We start from the raw sequence: 20348 nt of genomic DNA, 5'->3' as shown, positions 1-20348 counted from the left end.
CGTTTTCCATGCCTGGCCAAGTTGATCGTTTACGCGTTTCGGAAATGTTTCGGAAATATGTAAGATCACATAAACTTAAGTAAAATCTGTAAAGTTTTATAAAAATATTTTCATAATTTTTATAATTAAATATTTATATATAAAAATTCATTTTATGTGTTATAATTATCCGATAAATAACCCGTTTAGATCAAACGAAGTCCAAAATATCTGATAATTTTTATAAGTGGTCATAATACCATAACACAATCCCTGTACCATTCCCAGAGCCTATATCTTTGACCAAAATATCCTTTTGTGCATTTTACGGCTGTTAAAACTCGATAAAAACGCAAATGCACAACCTATACTTAGATATCTCCAAATGATCACAAATTTTCCAGTGATCTAACCATAACATTTCTGACTCCCAAAACAAATATCATAATATTTCATGAAGTTTAACTATTTCTCCCAAATAAAAACTAATAAACGGTAATAAATTCGCCAAATATTCTCCGTTTATTGAAAATTTACCGAATTTGAACATCGACTCACTTATATAATCCCTAATATCCCTGCTAAGTTTCACAAACTAACAACAAGCACGTCACAATTGAAGCACAAACAGCCCCTAAACAAGTAAACCCATAATAACTTTTCGGTTTTAAGGCGTTTCGAGTCGTTTTCTCAATGTTCTCGTGACACCCTGCATTTTCACGTTAACTTCGTTAATTCGAACTCCGTTATCTTAAAGGTCATGCCAAACATTCACACGAGTCAATAACGAGTCACACACATGAGTCCGTCAGTACGCGTTGGTGATCATTGTCGAATCTGATATGTTAAAATAATTCAGATGTAACTGTTAAGTGCTAGATGATTTTATGTGTTACACCATTTAGTATTATGCTCGCTTAACATGCTATTAGTTATTATATGAAAATAATATATCGAACATATGTTCATAATGGTATCTATGTGAAATTTCATGTTAAATGATTATGTGTTTAGTTTGTAGTTTGTTTCATGAAATTGTGATCGATTACGCGTAATTTGTATGTTTTCGGCTTTTATAAAACGTTTTAACAATAATATCAACGAGGATTTATTTTTATTAGCTTGAGTTATTATTTTATTCATAATGATTCATTATGACCCGACTTGGTGTTAAAATTGCTCATTTATGTCAATACTCGTTTAATAAGGGACTGGTCTTGTAAATGTTGATTAAAACATTAAAATAATAAAAACCCAAACCTAATCCCCGTCAAACCATCGATCTACCTGCTCACCCTCTATCACGATTCCAAATCACCAACAAACCCTAATCATCTTCAATTCAACCTCAGTTCTCTCAAATGGTGGTGTCTTTGAGTGATTCTAGTCATTCCTAACACTAGTTGGTAAGTTTTATGCATTGAATTCATGTTTTTAATGAGTTATTGTAAAACCCTAGATATTAATTCTCTATAATATTGATGATTATGATATTAATTGATGAATTAGAACCATAGATATGCCATACACGTGTTAGGGTTTGAGTTTTGATGACCACAGTTTGTTGACAGATTCGTTCTTGTTTATTGATTGGTTTGTAACTTGATGTTAAACGATTATTGTTGATCGATTCTTGATTGTAGGATATAGTATTCTGAGTCTAGTTTCCATACAATTAACTTTTGTAATTTTTGGCTATGTTTTGAATAGTTTTTATTATTTAAAAAAAAAACATGTGTCAAAGCTGATGCGGGGATTTAAATTCTGGTATGTCTTCCCGACATCATTACTTGAGATTAACAAAGACAAATGAGTTGGTTCCACTTCTTGAACTTACAATTATGAATCTAAAAGACATCCCAGTTGAGAGAACCATGAAACAACTTTTTGTTGCGCAATCTGATGAACTTTTGGTACCTATCTGCAATGATTGAATTATTGTGAGATTTGTATGCATGAGAAAATATAATAAAAATAGTTTTAGAAACCAAATTCTTATACGCTGTTGTGGTAAATTTTGTATAATTTATAATTAATTTTTACTTAGTTATTAAAATCAGTTTGTACATGCCATAATCTGTCTCGTGAACTGAATTATCATAAGTTGAGTTGTTGTTGAATATTTGGTTTATTTGCCATGATATGATGTGTGGATACATGTTAAGACTATTTTTTGTACGGTAGACATTACTTATTATCACCAAAGAGTTATCGTGTCAAGTTTGTGTTTGCGTGTGAGCCCATACTTGGGTTTTAGAGTCATGTGTTGTTGAACACATTCTCATAACTTAAACACTTGTACTAGTTAACGATTAGCGATTCAAGTGCACCCTTTTGGTTTTGAGAAAAGTCTATTACACGCGAAACCAGGTGAGTTCATGCATTTTCCCTACTTGTTTTCTAGATTGAAAGCACAAAACTATTTTTGTATTCTAGTTTTCTAGATTGAAAACACAAAATACTTCTCATAGTTTTCTGGATTTAAAACACAACTAATTTCATATACTTGTTTTCTGGATTGAAAAGACACCATTTTCCTATACTTGTTTTTCGGGAGAAAACATGGATATACTTACATACTGGTTTTTCTGGAGGAAAACGCAACGACTTGTTTTGGATTTATGTAGTTTCTTATATATCACAAGTTTATACTAGATGCCCTTATATCACTTAAAGTCCATAAGTTACCTTGAACTGATAGGATGGGATCGCTGGGTTATATGGAGTAGTACTGCTGGGTTTGACAAGCCCCACCCGGGCTAGTCGCTCTATCATGGCTATGATGTCTTAAAACGGGTGTTATATTTACCTAACTTTTATACGCCAGTGTTGGTGATAGACCTGGTAAGAAGGCATACATACAGTCAGCTTCGGTTCAAACGTCTAGTAGCTTGTAAATGGGTTAGCTACCCTGATATATTGGAAAAGTTCTAAATCTGCTTACACATACACTACTTATGCTACGTATACTATCTACAATGCATATACTAATTTTTACTACAACTTACGAACTCACCAACCTCGTGTTAATCCTTGAGTATTTACACTTGCCCAGGTTGCTAGATGTGCTAAGGAGTGGGTTGCGTTGCCTATGTCAGGAGTCACAGTTGTCGCATGAATTTTATTTCACATTGTTTACATTTGATGGGTTGTGCATGTTTGAGCATGTGGTTTATTATTTTAAACCATTTACTTTACGCTTCCGTAAACTTTAATTTGTATGGTTTGGTTTTTGTTTTCTCATGTTTGAATGAGACCTAAATAATATTTTGATATTTGAATTGGATGTTTGGTATAAGAATGAGCTAGATCCTGGTATGTAACACACCTCGCGGTTAAACTCCGTCAGTCGAAATTTGATGGTGTGACGGATTGGTATCAGAGTCGGGTTTTAGTGAACTCGGTTTGTTTTCGAAAACCGGTCTATTACATTTTTAAAGCTCAACAATAGTTTTTAAACGTGTCAACCCATCAGTACATTTTTTTCATGCATTGTGTTACATACGTACATTTCATTCACATACACTATGTCACTGGTATACCCATATTTCCCATGTCACCATCCCTAGATGATAAGATATCTTTTAATTGTTATCTTGCGTCTTGCTTCGCATCCTGATATGTCTTTTGATGACACCGTAAATCGTAAGAGGTCGATCTGGAACTAGTGAAATGTGAGGAGGTATGTGAGGAGTCATCACACGACAAACACCCTAGGTGACACCGACGAGTGGCAGTGATTACCGGACTTAAATAGATAACGAATACATCGATAACAAGTTCCCTCCTTCCTATGCTTTTGGCATTACCTCATTAACGTTAACTACTTATGTTCTTAAAGGCATAATGGAAAATACATAACGCCCCAATGTAAGATAAATTGATGAGTACAGTCCGGAACGTAATCGTAAATCTATAGGTACATTGGTGTGAGATGGGATTATGTTGTGTAAACACTTTTCTAAAACAAATTCTTAAAACTCTAAACTCGATTATATAAAGTTACTAAGTACTACGAGCCCTAAACTATCATTACTGAATTTTTTATATATCATGATTAATTATTACAAGTGTTTCCATGAATTTGTGAACCTTATCAAGACTTTGTTAAGAAAACCGTTTTGATTGAAAACATTTGTAGAATCTCATGGTCGGACCTTCAGCTTTGTCTTGTGCACGGAAATTGAAGAACGCCTCATAAACTAACACCCTATTCCTTATGATCTGACTATGAATTCCCTTTTGACACTACTACTCTGACCTATGCTCAACCCTCAGCCTTACCTGTTTTATGCTCTCTCATAACAAACTCTACCTTCTGATGTTCTACAAGATAATCCTATTGTCTCAACTCCTTAAACTTCGTGTTCACTGACCTTTACCGCGTAGAAACAATTCCTAATAATCAATCAAACTTCTGCGACAATGTTACCTGTGACGAACACATAAGCGCTCACTCATTTTGTTTTCCCATTTTCTTTCCTTGGTTTGGAACTTTGACATGAACTTCTTTCACACAAGAAATTGCCTCTACACTTGAAGCATCTTATATCGCACATATGAGGACTAAATCCATCATGCAACCTATCGGAAAGAACAAACTTTGTTAACCGGCGTAAGGCTCTCTATTTTCAAAACCCTCCTTTGCGAAACCAACCAAAACCGTTATTGTAATTCACGAAGTGGAAGCATCTGGTCGGCAATGCGATTATTCTTATGGATACGACCCTAGACAAGACACCTAAGCTCAATCCTTCGGGCTAAAGTTAAGGAAAGAATTCGGATTATTATATTTCTCCTTCAGTTATATTTCACATTGGCAAACTAATGATTGGTGATAGGATCCACTTGCAATGTTCTATTAGTGTGGTGGGTTAGCTGAGGTACACCCTATATAAAAGCACTAACAGTATGTTGACGGTGGGGACTAGAGCCAGATCAATTATCTATCTTAGCCCTTAAGCATATTCACATCCGTTTTGACCTTGCAAAACTCGTACTCGCACCAAAGACCATGAATCTCAACTTTCTTAAAGCATCACCATAATCATTCATACACGCCATTTCCCAACTCTTTGTACTATTATACGTTTTGACTTCCTTACCTTCAATAAACTATGGTTATAGTTTCAAATTTACATAATCAAGAATTTCGGGACGAAATTTCTTTCAAAAAGGGAATGATGTGAGAACAGGTTAAATTTTGGTTTAACTTTTGCAACACTGTTGAAACAGTTATGAAAATAACCAATAGATAGAAATCAAATGAAATCAGTTTGATCGTACTTATAGACTGGAGTCTACTTATTTACTTAGCGACACATATCAATTTTCGGGACGAAAATTCTTTCAACAATGGGATAATGTGACACCTTGCATTTTCATGTTAACTTCGCTTACCCGAACTCCGTTATCTTAAAGGTCATGCATAACATTCACATGAGTCAATAATTAGTCAAACACATGAGTCCGTCAGTACGCGTTGGTGATCATTGTCGAATCCGATATGTTAAAATAATTCGGATGTAACTGTTAAGTGCTAGATGAGTTTATATGTTACGCCATTTAGTATTATGCTCGCTTAACATGCTATTAGTTATTATATGAAAATAATATCTCGAGCATTTGTTCATAATGTTATCTATGTGAAATTGCATGCTAAATGATTATGTGTTTAGTTTGTAGTTTGTTTCATGAAATTGTGATCGATTACGCGTAATTTGTATGTTTTCGACTTTTATAAAACGTTTTAACAATAATATCAACGAGGCTTTATTTTTATTAGCTTGAGTTATTATTTTATTCATAATGATTCATTATGAACCGACTTGGTGTTAAAATTGCTCGTTTATGTCAAAACTCATTTAATAAGGGACTGGTCTTGTAAATGTTGATTAAAACAACATTAAAATAATAAAAACCCAAACCTAATCCCCCCCAAACCGTCGATCAACCTGATCACTCTCTCTCACGGTTCCAAATCATCAACACACCCTAATCATCTTCAATTCAACCTCGTTTCCCTCAATTGGTGGTGTCTTTGAGTGAATCTCATCATTCCTAACACTAGTTGGTAAGTTTTATGCATTGAATTCATGCTTTGAATGATTTATTGTGAAACCCTAGATGTTAAATCTTAGTAATATTGATGATTATGATATTAATTGATGAATTAGAACCATAGAGATGCCATACACATGTTAGGGTTTGAGTTTCAATGACCATAGTTTGCTGACAGATTCGTTCTTGTTTATTGATTAGTTTGTAACTTGATGTTAAACAATTATTATAGATCTATTCTTTATTGTAGAATATAGTATTCTGAGTCTAGTTTCCATAAAATTATATTTGTAATTTTTGGACAAGTTTTGAATAGTTTTATAATTTTAGAAAAACATGTGTCAAAGCTGATGCGGGGATTCAAATTCTGGTATGTCTTCCCGACATCATTACTTGAGATTAAAAAAGCCAAATGAGTTGGTTCTACTTCTGGAACTTATAATTATGAATCTAAAAGACAACGCAATTGTCCTTGCATAATTTGGATAAATTAGTTGAGAGAACCATGAAACGACCTTTTGTTGCGCAATCTGATGAACTTTTGGTACCTATCTGAAATGATTGAATTATTGTGAGTTTGTATGCACGAGAAAATATAATAAAAATTGTTTGAGAAACCTTATTCTATATGGTACTGTGGAAAATTTTGTATAATTTATATATTAAGTTTTACTTAGTGATTAAAATCAGTTTGTACATGCCATAATCTGAATCGTGAACTGAATGATCATAAGTTGAGTTGTATGATGAATATTTGGTTTATTTTCCATGATATGATATGTGGATACACGTTAAGACTTTTTTTGTACGGTTGACATTACTTATTATCACCAAAGAGTCATCGTGTCAAGTTTGTGTTTGTGTGAGCCCATACTTGGGTTTTTGAGTCTTGTGTTGTTGAACATCATTCTAATAACTTAAACACTTGTACTAGTTAACGATTAGCGAGTCAAGTGCACCCTTTTGGTTTTGAGAAAAGTCTATTGCACACAACACCTGGTGAGTTCATGCATTTTCCCTACTTGTTTTCTTGATTGAACACACAAAACTATTTTTGCATACTTGTATTCAAGATTGAAAACACAAAACACTTCTCATAGTTTTCTGGATTGAAAACACAACTAATTTAGTAAACTTATTTTCTGGATTGAAAACACACCATATTTCTATGCTTGTTTTTGGGGATAAAATATGGATATACTTACATACTGGTTTTTCTAGAGGAAAACACATCGACTTGTTTTGGATTTATGTAGTTTCTTATGTATCACAAGTTTATACTAGATGCCCTTATATCACTTAAAGTCCTTAAGTTACCTTGAACCAATAGGATGGGATCGCGGGGTTATATGGAGTAGTACTACTGGGTTTGACAAGCCCCACCCGGGCTAGTCGCGCTAGCACGACTGTGATGCCATAAAACGGGTGTTATATTTACCTAACTTTTATACGCCAGTGTTGGTGATAGACCTGGTAAGAAGGCATACATACAGTCAGCTTCGGTTCAAATGTCTAGTAGCTTTTAAATGGGTTAGCTACCCTGGTATATTGGAAAAGTTCTAAATCTGCTTATACATACACTACTTATGCTACGTATACTATCTACAATTTATATACTAATTTTTACAACTTACGAACTCACCAACAAGCTGTTGACCCTTGAGTATTTATACTTGCCCAGGTTGCTAGATGTGCTAAGGAGTGGGTTGCATTGCCTATGTCAGGAGTCACAGTTGTCGCATGAACTTTTATTTCACATTGTTTACATTTGATGGTTTGTGCATGTTTGAGCACGTGGTTTATTATTTCAAACCATTTACTTTACGCTTTCCGTAAACTTTAATTTGTATGGTTTAGTATTTGTTTTCTCATGTTTGAATGAGTCCTAAATAATATTTTGAATATTTGAATTGGATGTTTGGTATAAAAATGAGCTAGATCCTGGTATGTCACACGCCTCGTGGTTAAACTCCGTTAGTCGAAATTTGAGCGTGTGACAGTTCTGATGTTGTGACTAATTAAGAAGATCACCTATAGGCCATACACAACAAAACCAAGCATAAGTCATCCATGATCAAGCCTTGTTAATTACGGTTTCGGTTAGGGTTTCAAACCGAAATTTTAACCCGTAAAAACGTTATATCAATGTTCTTATCCGTGTTTTCGGTCAAAAATCTATATGGTTCTGATTTGTAAACATGTTTACGACAAAACAAGATTTTATGTCATTTTAATAGGTTTTGGATGGTTAAACATTCTTAATACTAATTAGTAATTAGAACATGTTTGTAGGATTATAACTTGATTAAAACATGTTAAATATTTAATCAAAACATAGCTGCTAGTTTTTGAGAGAAATAAGGCAGGGCAGATGTTTGTCTATATGTTTTGCAATAATATGGAGATGAGGATGAGAAAAAGAAAAGAAACAAAGGGTTGGAATTCCCCCCTTATGGAATAAGGGTGGGACCCTAATCATTTATTTTTTTTTGTTGTTTTGTATACTATCACAATCAATTATGAGTCTATTTTAGGTGCGGGTTCGGTTTTTTGCAAGAAAAATAGTTCAAGTGCGAAGAACAGCGTGGAAACGATTGTTTTTCAGCCCATTTTTGTAAAATAAGAAAAACGCACTGAATCGTTGTAAAAATTCAAAAATATTTTTTCGGATTGCTTAAAACATCTTATATAAGTGTTCTATAAGTCTTTTTCGGCTTGACGGATGCTACAATGCTCGTTTTGATGTTAACGATTGCATTTAAAGTCATAGCGTATTGTTAAACGAAATCATTTTCGTTTAAATGGTTTTAAACGTGCATGTTGCTTAATATCAGTATCTTATCCACTATAATATATATAAATCATATATGACCCCTCAATATATATACGGGTCATAATCAGTATCGGTTGGTTACTCGTTTAATCATTACGAATTAACCGATTTATCAGATACTCGCTACGTATGGAATAAGGTATACCTCGTTTTGTCATGAATGTCACAAAAAGTAAACAAGAATTGGTGTCATCCAAGACTCGACTCCCGTTTGAATGACCATCACCTGATGTTGCGGTATCGAAGGGTGATATAAGACTTCAATACGAATGTATTTTGCGAAATGTTCGAAATTCGTTGAAGCTAATTTGCTAAAGGCATCCGCGGACTTGTTTTCACTGCTTTTGATGTGGATGACTTTGCATGATGCAAACATGAGAATGAGCTCATTCGCTTGTGATAATTATAAGGCCATCACATCATTCTTCGCTTCATATGATCCATTGATCTACCTCGATATTAACATTGTGTCTACCCTTGCTTCCAAATGCTTTACACCGAGTTTTTTGGCTATCCGCAAGCCTGCTAGAAAGGCTTCATATTCTGCCTCATTGTTGGTACTTTTAAAGTCCAACTTGATGGCGTAAATAAACTCGTTTCGTTCAAGGTTAACCAATCTAAGACCCGTGCTTGATCCTTCACCACTTGAAGCCCCATTAGTAAACAGTGACCATACCTGATCATGTTCAGGAGGTGCTGGAATTTGTTGTTTGATCAAACACTTTTTTTCTTTATTTTGCGGGACCTCTGTGACGGAGTCTGCCAACATTTGATCTTTAATTGCGGGTCTCATTTTATACTCAATTGCATGTTCACCCAGTTCTATGGCCCATTTGGCCAGCCTTCCGGATAATTCAAGATTACCCAAAATACTTTCAACTTGTAATTCGTCAATAAATTGATTGGATGTCCTTGGAAATACATACGGAGACGCCTGGCCGCATAAACCAAAGTCAAAACCAACTTTTAAAGCATTGAATACCTTGTCTCCGCATCTGTCAACGTTCTTCTAACATAATAGATTGGTGTTTGGACCGCTTTGTCTATTAACAATTAGGGATGGCAATGGGACAGGTTTGGGAAGGGTTTAGGTATTCCCAAACCCATACCTTGTTATTACATCGGGTAATCAGGTCGAGTAATCGGGTATATTGGAAATCACAAATCGTCCCAAACCTGCGAAAAAATTTAAAAGTAATCCCAAACCCGTCCCAAACCCTAATGGGTCGGGTATTACCCGTCCAATTTATGTCGGGTTTCAGGTTTTCCCATCGGGTTCGGGTTTTATTGACATCCCTATTAACAATACTACTCTGATGGTTATACCTGACGCTGAAATGTATAAAGTTAATGGTTCTCCCGCTTACGGTGCGGACAAAGTGGGTAACTCCATTTGGCATTTTTTGATTTCCGCAAATGCTTGTTCATCCTCCGCGGTCCACTTGAAGTGTGGTTTCTTCAAGCAATTTCTCAACGTGGATACAAAAGGAAAGGACTTAGCCGCATGATTGGCTAGAAACCCGTTTAAAGCAACCAATCTTCCATTAAATGTTTGCACCTTTTGAGGGAAGAAGGTGAAGGCGTTGTTGGAATTACGTATGCCCGAGACACATAATTATACTAATGTGGCTAACTGTGTTTGATCCAAGTCGGGTCATACCCAATAACAAGCAAGACAACACCAAATGTATTCTTTTAATGATTTGATCATTTAAACGAATACCGAACACTACGTGTTTGGAAATTGGTTTTCTAAACAAACACACTTGAGGATTTAAATAAATTATCTGGATAATTTGTTTATATAAATTAATTATTTAATTAGTTAAATAATTATATAAATGTATGTACATTTTATAAAAATGAGTTTTATAAAATGAATGGAGATGTTTTAAATGGTTAAAACAAAACAAAAAAAATAAAAATAAAAAAAAAAAATAACCGTCCACCCCATGTGGGTGGAGAGTTTGGTCCAATCCTAGGCTTTGTCTTCTTGTGATGACCACTTTATCTACCTCCATTCACAACACATGCATTTGGGTCTTGTCTTTTGAATTTTTCAAGTGTAGAATGAATTCATAAACACTCTCTCTTTCTCTCTAAAACTCACGGCTATTTGGGCAGAAAATTGGGTGTTTTTGTGAGCTTGTATAGTGTTCAAATCCTAGCAATTAATTGGTGTTGTTGCTACAAAGCTTGGGGTATACTAGCTTGAGGGTTCCTACCTTGCAACCTTGCCATTTGGAGTCATCATCTTCTTCATTCACCTACATCTTCTTCTAAAGGTAGAAGAGGTACATTTTACATTATGTTAGCATTTAGTTCTTGTAATATTGATCCTTGTATTTCGGGTTTTAGTTTTACATAATGGTATGTTCATTAAACAAGTTCTAAAACTAAGCTTCCGTTGCGTTTTTCATGCTAAAGTGGTTAACTTGAAACTTTGATAAACTTGTATAAAACCCAACAATGGCATCAAGAGCCGGTTACAAGGACTTATGCTTCTTTTGTGTTCATACATTTCGGATTTTTCATGGGTGAAAAGGGAGGTCCGAAAATTTGGTGGATTTTACCCCTCATGGTTTTGTAAGATCTTGACATGCATGAAAGATCTTAGGAAACCATTTAACATTTGGATGATGAAATATCAAAATTGTAAAATTTTGGGGGGGGTGGCCGTAGCCTCATGGGGGGGGGGGGCGTTTTTTTTGGTGAAATTTGGGCATTGGTTGCTTAGGTTGCATGCTTAGAACATTTGGTATGTTTGGATGTGTCATAACCGAAACCTAGACCTTGGATGTGTTGATTGTTGTTATGTGTATTTTGATTATGTTTATTATTCAATATGGTTGTAATAATTCATAATCTTAGGCTTGTGTAATTTATTTATTCATAAGTTGGTATGTAATAAGTAGATTAGTTGCATTTTCTTTTTTTTAGAAAAATATGTATTAGGATACATTTTGTAAAAATTAGAAGATGCAAGATTTGGTGAAATTGGTTGGGCCGAAATTTTGGGCTTGTTGGGCCTCACCGGCCCATCATGGGATTCAAGCCCATTAGGCCCATAAATTTCACTCTTGGGTCCAAGAAGACTTTTGGAAGTTTGGAGCCCATTAACAAGCCCAAAAAGAACACAACAACTTGGAGAGGATACTTGAAGCATTTGGATGCAAGGTCAAGTGGGAGTCAACATTCCATCCTTGTGTCATGTTTTGTCCCTTAGGTGTGACTTATGACCTACACTTGTTTCGGCTAACAAGTATGGTCAAATTTAGTGGTTTTCGGTTATGACTATATTTTGCATGTGTATGCTTGGTTGTTTGTTTTACTTAATGTAATGTGTGGTTGATAGATATTAGGATATCCAAACCGTCACATAGGAACGACAACAAGCATAAAACGGGTTCTAATATATATTTGGTAATATCGCGTCAATTAGTTTAATTAAATGGGTTTATTAAAACTAAGCGATCACTCACATATAATAAAATTGGTTTTATTATAACTAGAACCTTGAAAATTGGTTTTCAAAATCGCCATATTACTAAATGCATGTTAGGATATGGCATAATGTTTTTCAACTAGAATATTTGAAAATTTAAAAATCCCTTTTTCATATTACCAAGGAAACAAGTCTAACACCATCCTTTTGTATGACACTTAACGTATTAGGGAACTTTTAATGGGATAAAGGTCACCTAACCATTTTGAGCAAACTAATATACTTAGGGTAATATTAACATATTTGTGGGATAAAGGTCACCTAACCACTTGTATGTTAATCTTACATGTTTATACAAGTAGGACGACTTGAATTGGAAACCATGTGATAAAGGTCACCTAAGCATGGGATCCAATGGTGTTGATGGGATAAACATGCCAACACGAAATAAGGATTTCGAATGGTCCCATACCTCTAGAAGTTGCAAAGGGTTGCAATTGTCAAGGTTGACTACCTTGTTAAATCAAATAACGGGATAAAGGTCACCTAACCGAAATTTGATTTATCGTTGGATTCTAGAATTTAATTATTATTTTAAAATCTGGAATAAAAGGGTATTAATAATTAAATTGTTTATAATACTAAAATAAAACTTTGTTAAATTTTGTAGATGGCCGCTAACAATGCAAACACCTCTACCCATAACACCCGTAACCTATCCTTAAGAACCATCCTTGAAAAGGATCGTCTAAACCATAATAACTTTATGGATTGGTATCGCAACTTGAGAATAGTTCTCAAGCAAGAAGAGATATCATATGTCTTAGACGATCCCATTCCCGACGAGCCTGACGTGGAAAATGAGGAGGCTTATAACGATTGGGTCAAGTACACCAAAGATTCGGTGCAAGCCTCTTGCCTCATGTTAGGGACTATGATTCCCGAAATCCAAAAGGATTTCGAGCATCATGGGGCATACGACATGATAACTCAATTGAAGGAAATGTTCCTTCAACAAGCTAGAGCGGAACGTTTCGAAACGGTTCGAGCGTTTCATGCATGTCGTATGGAGGAAACCCAAACCGTCTCATCTTATGTCCTAAAGATGAAAAGCTACATCGAAAAGCTTCGTAGGTTGAATTGTCCCGTGTCTAATGAGTTGGCTACGGATTTGATCCTCAACTCTTTGACCAAAAGGTTTGAAACCTTTGTCATGAATTATAACATGAATGGGTGGGACAAAAGCATTGGTGAGCTTCACGCAATGCTAAGAACGGCCGAAGCGGGAATGGGTAAAAAGGCTTTACCCGTTCTAACAATCGATGAAGGAAAAAGGGGACATAACTCCAACCCCAAAGCAAGTGTTGCTAAGGGCAAGGGCCACGTCCGAGGAAAGGGAAAGAGGAAAGCCATCACGCCCACCAAACCGAAGGAAAAGAAGCAAAAGGTTGCGGCGCAAGATCCATGCTTTGAGTGTGGAGAGATAGGTCATTGGAAAAGGAATTGTCCGACCTATCTCAAAGCGTTAAAAGATAAGAGGGATGCGGGGCATACCTCAGGTATTATCTTTACTATACATATTGAACTAAATGTTATTTCTTCAAATACATGGGTACTTGATATCGGATGTGGAACTCACATTTGCAATTTGTTGCAGGGGTTCAAAAGAAGTAAACAACTCAACAAAGGGGACATTAGTCTCTTTATGGGCAATGGAGCAAGAGTTGAAGTCCAAGCCCAAGGAGACTACATGTTAAAGCTTCCAAGTGGTTTGGAAGTAATTTTGAAGAATGTTTTGTATGCTCCTAAGTTAAGGAGAAACATTATTTCCGTGTCCCTTTTAAAACAATGTGGCTTTGATCTTAAATTTATAGATTATGATATTCATGTTTTGATGAATGGCATATTTTATTTTAAAGCTATACCCATGAATGGTATATATGAAATAGATCAAATTGGTACGTCACATAGTAGTTCAATGTACAATATCAACACCAAGAAACTCAAGAAGGACTTGGGTGATTCCTATCTTTGGCATTGTCGCCTTGGACATATAAGCAAGAATCGCATGCAAACTCTTCGCAAGAGTGGTATTCTAGAAACAAATGAGTATGATTCATTTGATGTATGTGAATCTTGTTTACAAGGCAAAATGACAAAGCAACCCTTTAATAAAACTTTTGAAAGGTCAAAAGAATTATTGGGTATCATACATTCGGATGTATGTGGTCCTTTTAGACCAATGACTAGGAATGGTGAAAGATACTTCATTACCTTTATTGACGATTATAGTCGATATGGTTATGTGTACTTATTGAAACACAAAGATGAAGCTTTTGAAATGTTCAAAGACTTCAAAATTGAAGTAGAAAGACAACTCAAGACCACAATCAAAGTACTTCGTAGTGATAGAGGAGGTGAATACCTAAGTGGTGTTTTTCAAGATCATCTTAAGAGTTGTGGAATTATTTCACAACTTACTCCACCTGGAACACCACAACATAATGGTGTGTCTGAAAGGAGAAATCGTACCCTATTAGATATGGTTCGATCGATGATGGCTAGAAGCACTTTACCTCTATCATTTTGGGGCTATGCTTTACTTTCCGCTGTTCGCATATTGAATATGGCTCCAACCAAGAAAGTGGAGAAGACACCTTTTGAAATATGGCATGGAAGGGTTCCATCGCTATCATTCTTAAGAGTTTGGGGTTGTGAAGCTTATGTAAAGCAATACACCCCAAACAAATTAGAAGTCCGATCCACTAAGTGTATCTTTATAGGTTATCCTAAAGATGATTTAGGATATTACTTTTACGACCCTAGTGAGCAAAAGGTTATTATTGCTCGAAAGGGTAAGTTCTTGGAAACTAAGTTCCTTAAGGAAGGAACTAATAGTAGAACAGTGGAACTTGATGAGGATCAAGAACCACAAGATGATACACAATTGGTTGATACTAGCACTCAACAAGAGGTTGTTGAAAGTGATCAAGTGGTTGATCAAAACACACAAAACGTTCGCAGATCTGGTAGAGTTAGCAATCCACCTGAAAGATATGGATTTTTTGTAGAAGGTTGCTACGTGGTAGATTCGGATGAACCAACCACATACCGTGATGCAATGTCCAAGAATGATTGTGACAAATGGCTTGAAGCCATGAACGTTGAGATGCAATCCATGTATGACAACCAAGTTTGGGAATTGGTTGAACCACCACTCAACTCCAAAGCTGTTGGAAGTAAGTGGGTTTTCAAAAGAAAAACTGATATGCATGGAAACTTGGATACTTATAAAGCAAGACTTGTAGCTAAGGGTTTCACTCAAACTCAAGGGGTTGATTATGATGAAACTTTTTCGCCTGTAGCAATGCTAAAGTCTATTAGGATATTATTTGCCATAGCTGCACATTATGATTATGAAATTTGGCAAATGGATGTCAAGACCGCTTTCCTAAATGGATATCTTGAGGAAGATGTCTATATGGTTCAGCCTGAAGGTTTTGTCGATCCGAAACATCCTAATAAAGTATGCAAGTTAAAGAAATCAATCTATGGATTGAAACAAGCATCTAGAACTTGGAATCATCGTTTTGATGAAGAAATCAAAAATTTTGGATTCATCAAGAACGCTGATGAGGCTTGTGTGTATAAGAAAGCTAGTGGGAGTATAATAACCTTCTTAGTATTGTATGTCGATGACATTCTACTATTTGGAAATGACGTTCCAACCATGGAAAGCGTTAAGGCTTGGCTTGGAAGTAGATTTTCCATCAAGGATCTTGGTGAAGCTGCCTATATTTTGGGAATAAAGATCTATAGGGATAGGTCAAGGCGCTTGATAGGTTTGAACCAAAGTACATACATTGATAAAATCTTGAAAAGGTTCAAGATGGAAAACTCCAAGAAAGGTTTGGTACCTATTCAAAGAGGGACTATATTGAGTTCAGCTCAATGTCCAAGCTCAAAGGGTGAGCAAGAGATAATGAAACAAATCCCATATGCTTCTGCTATAGGATCCATCATGTATGCGATGATATGTACTAGACCGGATGTGTCATGCGCTTTGAGCATGACAAGCAGATACCAACAGAATCCAGGAAACAGTCATTGGATGGCTGTTAAGAACATATTGAAATACCTTAGGAGAACTAAGGATATGTTTCTGATATATGGATCTGGTGAGGAGGAACTCGCTATAAAAGGTTACACGGATGCGAGCTTTCAAACTGATCGAGATGATTCTCGATCACAATCTGGGTATGTGTTCACTCTTAATGGAGGAGCTGTCTCTTGGAAGAGCTCAAAACAGGAAGTGGTAGCATTATCCACTACAGAATCAGAATACATCGCCGCTTCATTGGCAGCTCAGGAAGCTGCATGGTTGAAGAAATTCATTACTGATCTAGGGGTGGTCTCTACCATTCAAGACCCCCTAGAAATCTTTTGTGACAACGAGGGTGCGATTGCTCAAATCAAGGAACCTCGTTCGCACCAAAAGACAAGGCACATAGAGCGGAGATTCAACTACATAAGGGATGAAGTTGAAAAAAGAAAGATATGTATTCGCAAAGTTGGAACTGATCAAAATCTTGCGGATCCATTCACGAAGCTCCTAGAAAGACCGAAACATGAGCGTCATGCGAGTGGCTTAGGACTTCGATATTCTAGTAATTGGATTTGATCTATTTTGTATTTACGTTTAAAAGACTTTTGTAATTTAACTCTTTTATATGATTATGGAATCTTGAGTTAAATTCTAATTTTGCATGTTTAATCCATGAATAAGTTATCTTATTCTAAAAGTCCGTAGTCGATCACATTTGTGGGAACAAATATGAAGCAAGACTATTATGAACTAGAATTGGTGGATATTCATAAGGAATGAATATGGAGCATAGGTTTGCTGCCAAGGTTCATAGATATTTGTGGGATACAAATATTGGACTGACCCGCTCTCAATATTACTACATGGAGTCGATGGACCTGATCATTAGTAATTTTGAGTAAAGGAGAATTTCATATTATCCTTAGACCTGAGATGTATACTGGGTCTTGATTTTCACCAAGTATTACACTTTGACTCTCCCCTTCGCTATTCGTAAAAGATGGTACATAAGGATGAGCTCGGGTGGAGTATAAAGTGATAGTGAGAGGCGTATACAGTCAAGATGGAATTTGTTCCTCTTATGTGTTGAGAGTTTAGATGTCTAAGGCCTGATAAAGTTGAATTGTAAAGAGAATGATCGCCTATGTCTCTTAGATCCAACATGACATCTAGTAACAAAGGGATATAATGATAGATTCACCTAAATCATATCAAGTAAGGGACTTGAAGGGATGATGTTATTGAATGGCACTTCGTCAAACACATTAGGGGTGGTGAACTGTTGTTAGGCGGTATTCACCACTTGCATTAATTTTCTATGTATCTCGTGCAAGTGGGAGATTGTTGGAATTACGTATGCCCGAGACACATAATTATACTAATGTGGCTAACTGTGTTTGATCCAAGTCGGGTCATACCCAATAACAAGCAAGACAACACCAAATGTATTCTTTTAATGATTTGATCATTTAAACGAATACCGAACACTACGTGTTTGGAAATTGGTTTTCTAAACAAACACACTTGAGGATTTAAATAAATTATCTGGATAATTTGTTTATATAAATTAATTATTTAATTAGTTAAATAATTATATAAATGTATGTACATTTTATAAAAATGAGTTTTATAAAATGAATGGAGATGTTTTAAATGGTTAAAACAAAACAAAAAAAAAAAAAAAAAAAAAAAAAAAATAACCGTCCACCCCATGTGGGTGGAGAGTTTGGTCCAATCCTAGGCTTTGTCTTCTTGTGATGACCACTTTATCTACCTCCATTCACAACACATGCATTTGGGTCTTGTCTTTTGAATTTTTCAAGTGTAGAATGAATTCATAAACACTCTCTCTTTCTCTCTAAAACTCACGGCTATTTGGGCAGAAAATTGGGTGTTTTTGTGAGCTTGTATAGTGTTCAAATCCTAGCAATTAATTGGTGTTGTTGCTACAAAGCTTGGGGTATACTAGCTTGAGGGTTCCTACCTTGCAACCTTGCCATTTGGAGTCATCATCTTCTTCATTCACCTACATCTTCTTCTAAAGGTAGAAGAGGTACATTTTACATTATGTTAGCATTTAGTTCTTGTAATATTGATCCTTGTATTTCGGGTTTTAGTTTTACATAATGGTATGTTCATTAAACAAGTTCTAAAACTAAGCTTCCGTTGCGTTTTTCATGCTAAAGTGGTTAACTTGAAACTTTGATAAACTTGTATAAAACCCAACAGGCGTGCGGGCCATTTCTTGGACTTTATCAGGGTTAGCCTTAAACCCTCACTTGTAATGATTACGCCCAAAAATTTTCCTTCTTTCATTCCAAATGAACACTTGCTAGGATTAAGTTTCATGTTAATCGTTCTCAAGGTATTAAATGTCTCTTCAATATCCCACAACGGTCCTCCTCGAAAATTTTTATCACAAGGTCATCTGTGTAAACTTCCAAATTATGCCCAATTTGTTCTTTAAAGGCTTTGTCCATCAGGCGTTAGTATGTCACTCCCGCGTTTTTTAAACCAAACATCATCATTTGATAACAAAATGTGCCTTGATCTGTGCGGAACACGGTTTTGTCTTCATCACCAGCTGCCATGCGGATCTGATGATATCCTTTCTAAGCATCAAGGAAACATTTGAATCTGAAAAGATGCCACCGTATCGACTTTCAGATCAATTTCCGGCAGTGGATAACAGTCTTGGGGCATGCTTTGTTCAAGTCCTTAAAATCGATGCACATCCGCCATGTTCCGTTGCTCTTGGGAACAATGACTGGATTGGAAACCCACCTTTGCACTGAATTTCTTGAATGATCCCAGCGTTCAATAAATATTGAATCTACTCATTCATGACCTTAGTTTGCTCAGGACCCATTTTTCGTTTCTTTTGGACGATTAGAGTAAACGATGGATTGAACCGCAGCTTGTGTTCCACAATCTTTCTTGGAACACCCGTCATATTTACGGGTTGCCAAGCAAACACGCCCACATTTTTTATCAACAACTATTTAAAAAACGTCCTTACTATCTCATAAATTATGGGACCAATTGTGACGGTCTGCTCTCGAAATTTCAGGTTCATCGCCCATTTCTCTGGTTCAGTTCTTTCCACCGTTTTTGGAATCTTGCTTGGTTTTGAGCTTTCTAATGTGAAGCAATGTTTGTTGACGTGGATGATTGCCACGACTGTGTGAGTTGGGACTCCGACCGCACCTTGAGATGTAGATGGGCTAGCGTTAAAATTGCCAATCGCCTCTCTACCCAAAATTATATCATGTTTAGACTTGGCTGGAAAAACCAAATACTCCACATCCTCCGTTCGTGAGTAAATTCCATCACTGAGTGTAACATGGAAAGAAATCACCCCTCGCGGATGCATCACCTCATAGCCAAAACCAGATACTGGCGCATGATTGAGTTTCAAACTCTCCTTGTCTTCCTCATCCAATTGCTCAAAGCATTGTTCATACATAATATCAAACGTATTTCCTGTATCAAACAAGACGTACTGAGATCGATAATTCCAATCAAGGCAGTGATTATCAGCGGGTATTCATACAAGGACCGCCTTTGACCCGCGGGAACACAACGGGTTCATTTTTCCATTCCTCATAATCAACTTCTTGTCCTTTGTATCTGCATAGTTTTCCTCATTGGATCATGTGAACGTTTAAATCTTTGACCTGCTTTTTAGGCGGGCCAAGATTGACTTGTGTGGGAGGTTTACAGGTCCCTTGCTTTCACATTTTTCAACAGATGCTCTAATTTCCGTGACTTAATTGCGCTTTGAATCTCAGTTCATAAGCTGATGCAATCGTCTGTGTGATGACCGAAGTCATCATAAACATGCAATGCTTGTTAGGGTTCAAATGCGTTCTCTTCAAAAGTGGTGGTGGTTTTTTAAAATTCACATTTTCTGTAGTCAAAATCTA

Source organism: Bidens hawaiensis, unplaced genomic scaffold (genome assembly GCF_021521415.1).
Source record: "Bidens hawaiensis isolate Kalapana, Puna unplaced genomic scaffold, B.hawaiensis_p1.1 tig00021682_1, whole genome shotgun sequence".
In the NCBI taxonomy this organism is placed as follows: Eukaryota; Viridiplantae; Streptophyta; class Magnoliopsida; order Asterales; family Asteraceae; genus Bidens; species Bidens hawaiensis.
The sequence above is the reverse complement of the archived record's forward strand: the minus strand, read 5'-3'. Positions refer to the sequence as shown.